Genomic DNA, 4,611 nt, shown 5'->3' on the forward strand with positions numbered 1-4,611 from the left:
CACTTTCCAAACAAAACCTCGTGTCACATTCTCTTCCGAAAGAAAAGTATTTCAGAAGAGCTAATGGTACAAGCCGCTGAATAAGCAATTAAGGAACAAACATAGGCACTGTTGCAGGGAGAGTGGAAATCCTTGGAGGTTTTTGAGATTTGGATCTGGAGAAGAATTGAAGATGTGCAACGAACGTATGAAACAAGTAACAGGGTTGTGCTACAAAATGTAAACGAGAAAAGACATATACTGAAAACACGTAAAGAAATCGACAATTACACTGGATGAGAAGAGACTGCATAATAATGATGAACTAGAAGAAATGGAAGAATGGTGTCTGGGAATAGTGCAACAAGCAGCAAAAAAGAAAAAGAAAAAACAGTTTACAGAAGATTCAGGATAGAACATGGCTCTGAAGAGATTGTCAGGAAAACAAGAAGTCCTGGATGTGAGCTAACATCCCTAAGATGTTCGGGCTCACATGCCGTTCCTCTTCGTCGAAATGTCTTGGTTCAAACTCGTCTAGGCGTTGAACCGCACATGTCGCATCACACGCCCTAAATTAGACCCTTGTGACCCTTTGGTTAAATTGTGTGGCTGATGGCAAATTTGCGAAATACGAGTTAACGTAACATATAATAATAGTAATAATATTATCGGGAACTAAATTAACGACCCATAAATCATGTAGGCCATACAGTTGCGAATTAGTTAGAATAATGTTTATTCAGAAAGCAAACTAATTGCGAAAGTGGTCGTATTTAGAATTACTATTTCACTCGAGCACCGAGCGAGGTGGCGCAGTGGTTAGGCACTGGACTCGCATTCGAGAGGACGACGGTTCAATCCCGCGTCCGGCCATCCTGATTTAGGTTTTCCGTGATTTCCCTAAATCGCTCCAGGCAAATGCCGGGATGGTTCCTTTGAAAGGGCACGGCCGACTTCCTTCCCCATCCTTCCCTATCCCAATGACACCGGTGACCTCGCTGTCTGGTCTCCTTCCCCAAACAACCCAACCCCCCCCCCCCCCCCCACTCGAGCGCATATCCATTTGACACAGTTCGATCACTCACAATCCCATCTCGAATTACAAGCTCGACACTCCACCACGTTACCTATGCGAAAAGTTAAGAGTTCACACCAGGCGCGCGACTGCTCACCGCTCAGAGCATAAGTCCCACGATACCACACAACGAGAAATTTTCTAACTTTTTTCACTTCCTAGCTACCTAAAGACCGACTGTCCGCATTCGTTTCTCAATCTGTTGTCTACACCAGAACTGTCCCTCTGCCCGTCTTTGGCCACGTTCCCAGCGCGCCGAAGACCTTCGCTCAGCTAATTAAGGCAGTTCCTAGATAGATTAGATTAGTTTTGCGTTCCATAGATCCGTGTTGAGGAGATCATCGTGGATGTGGAACATGGCACTTCCTCTTTTTTTAAAAAAAAAAAGCTGAAATAACAATACTGATAGTATGAATATATACAATACATCATTTGTTTCTATTAAAAAATTCATCAATGGAGTAGAAGGAGTTGGCCACTAGTAAGTCTTACAGGCTCATTTTAAACTGATCTTTATTTGTAACTAAATTTTTTATGTTTGCGGGCAAATTTTTGAAGATGAGTGTTCCTGAGTAGTGGACCCCTTTTTGAACTAAAGTAAGTGCTTTTAAGTCCTTGTGCAGATCATTTTTGTTCCTGCTATTGTATGTATGAATTGAGCTGTTTGTTAGAAAAAGAGATATATTATTTAGGACAAATTTCATTAAGATGTAAATGTACTGAGAGGCAGTAGTTAGTATACCCAGTTCTTTGAAGAGGTTTCTACAAGACGTCCGTGAATTTACTCCACAAATAATACATATTACACGCTTTTGGACTCTGAAAACTTTTGTTTGACTTGAAGAGTTACCCCAAAATATTACACCATATGACTTTATGGAAGGAAAGTAGGCAAAGTATTCAAGCTTTTTCATTTTTATGTCGCCTATATCTGCTAACACTCGAATTGCAAATACAGACTTGTTAAGGCGTTTCTGCAGTTCTGTGGTGTGCTCCTCCCAACTGAATTTATTATCAAGTTGTAATCCCAGGAATTTAAGACTGCCAACCTCTTCTATCTGCTCTTCTTCGTACTTTATGCATATGCTGTGTGGAAACCTCTTACAGGTTCTGAATTGCATATAGTGAGTCTTTTCGAAGTTTGATGTCAGTGAGTTGGCTTTAAACCATTTATTAATATCCATGAAAATATCATTAGCAGATCTTTCTAGAACTAAACTCGACAAACTATTTATTGCAATACTTGTGTCATCTGCAAACAAAACGAACTCTGATTCTGGCAGTGTAACTGATGAGAGATCATTAATGTACAATGGCCCTAAGATGGATGCTTGTGGGACACCACATGTAATTTCATCCCATTCTGATGATGACTGATGACTTATTTCACTAGCCCCTTGCACTGACACCCTTTGTTTCCTGTTAGCGAGGTATGACTTGAACCATTTTGCAGCACTGCCCGTGACACCATAGAATTCTAATTAATTTAAAAGGATGTTGTGGTTTACATAATCGAATGCATTTGACAAATCACAGAAAATACCTGCTGCTTGTAACTTGTTATTTAATGAATTAAGTACATTTTCACTGTAGGTGTAAATAGCCTTTTCGATATCAGAACCCTTCCGAAATCCAAACTGTATTCTTGATAATATGTTATTTGTGGTCAGATGGTTGAGAAGCTGCCTGTACATTACTTTTTCTAAAATTTTTGAGAATGCTGACAAAAGTGAAATCGGCCTGTAGTTTGATGGCATCTCTTTATCCCCTTTCTTGAATACAGGCTTAACATCTGCATATTTCAGCCAGTCAGGAGATGTCCCAGCTATAATTGACTGGTTACACAAGTAACTTAGAATTGTACTAAACTCACAAGAACATGCCTTATTAACTTTGTTGATATTTCATCGTAACCACTAGAATGCTTTGTTTTTAAAGATTTTATTATGGAAGTTAATTCTTTTGGTGAAGTGAGTGACATATTCATGTACCTGAAGCTATTTGTAAAGACTAGTTTCAGATATTCAAGGGCATTATTTACTGATCCTGACAATCCCATTCTATCAGCAACGGATATAAAGTACTTGTTAAATAGATTTGCCACACTATTCCTGAAGCCGCCCATCTGATTGGCTACAACTTATTCTACATTATTTTACATTTCATCATATTTAAATATTCAAAGCACGATCACTTTCATGTTCTAAATCAAGTAACAATAAAATCGATTACATAATAAAAACGTTAAATTCTTTTACACAAAACCAATACAATACCCTTCTTACTTTTGAATGTCATGGCCAGTAACCTTCCACCAAAAAAGCTTTCTGATAAATAAATAAAGAACAAAATTAGCTATTATACACTAAACTTTATGACAAATATTCTATTACCTAATGATTCAATAATGTGTCATGCTGTCATCGTTCAGTGTGTTTTGTGTGGAGGAAATGGTGACTTGATGCTTAATTGAGAATACTGATAATTTAAATTTACTACATCTTTTAAACAAATAAACTTACAGAGCTGATATTTACAACATTTGTCGTTTTAATGATGCGATTCTATATGAAACGTCGATAGCTAAGTTCAACAAAAGCGTTCATATTTTAGCTTTCAGGTCTTTGTTACAAGGTTTGTTAATTTCATTTTAAAAGTTTTTCCTAAACTATTATAGATATGATTAACATTCTATTTTTATTGGGATCACCATTAAAATTTATTATAGATGTTAGATTAAAATAACTGTGGATTAATTCCCTGAATTACTACAGAATTAAGTAGTTTCCATAAATGTTTCCTTTATGGCCAATCTTAGGGCCGCCATATTTAACACTACTATGCTTCCTTGGGTTTCCCTATGACGTAGTTTCTCGTCTGTCTCACTCGCACACTACAGCACTTAGGCCTCAATAGACAATAGACACAACATGTCATTCTTAACGGTTCAAAATCTGCAGATGTAGAGGTAATTTCGGGAGTACCGCAGGGAAGCGTGATAGGACCTTTATTGTTTACAATATACATAAATGACTTAGTTGACAACATCGGTAGCTCCGTGAGGCTATTTGCAGATGACACGGTTGTCTACAAGAAAGTAGCAACATCAGAAGACTCGTACGTACTCCAGGAGGACCTGCAGAGGATTAATGCATGGTGCGACAGCTTGCAGCTTTCCCTAAACGTAGATAAATGTAATATAATGCGCATACATAGGGGCAGAAATCCATTCCAGTACGATTATGCCATAGGTGGTAAATCATTGGAAGCGGTAACGACCGTAAAATACTTAGGAGTTACTATCCGGAGCGATCTGAAGTGGAATGATCACATAAAACAAATAGTGGGAAAAGCAGGCGCCAGGTTGAGATTCATAGGAAGAATTCTAAGAAAATGTGACTCAACGACGAAAGAAGTAGCTTACAAAACGCTTGTTCGTCCGATTCTTGAGTATTGCTCATCAGTATGGGACCCTTACCAGGTTGGATTAATAGAGGAGATAGACATGATCCAGCGAAAAGCAGCGCGATTCGTCATGGGGACATTTAGTCAGCGCG

The sequence above is a fragment of the Schistocerca piceifrons genome, chromosome 7, assembly GCF_021461385.2.
Source record: "Schistocerca piceifrons isolate TAMUIC-IGC-003096 chromosome 7, iqSchPice1.1, whole genome shotgun sequence".
Classification (NCBI taxonomy): Eukaryota; Metazoa; Arthropoda; class Insecta; order Orthoptera; family Acrididae; genus Schistocerca; species Schistocerca piceifrons.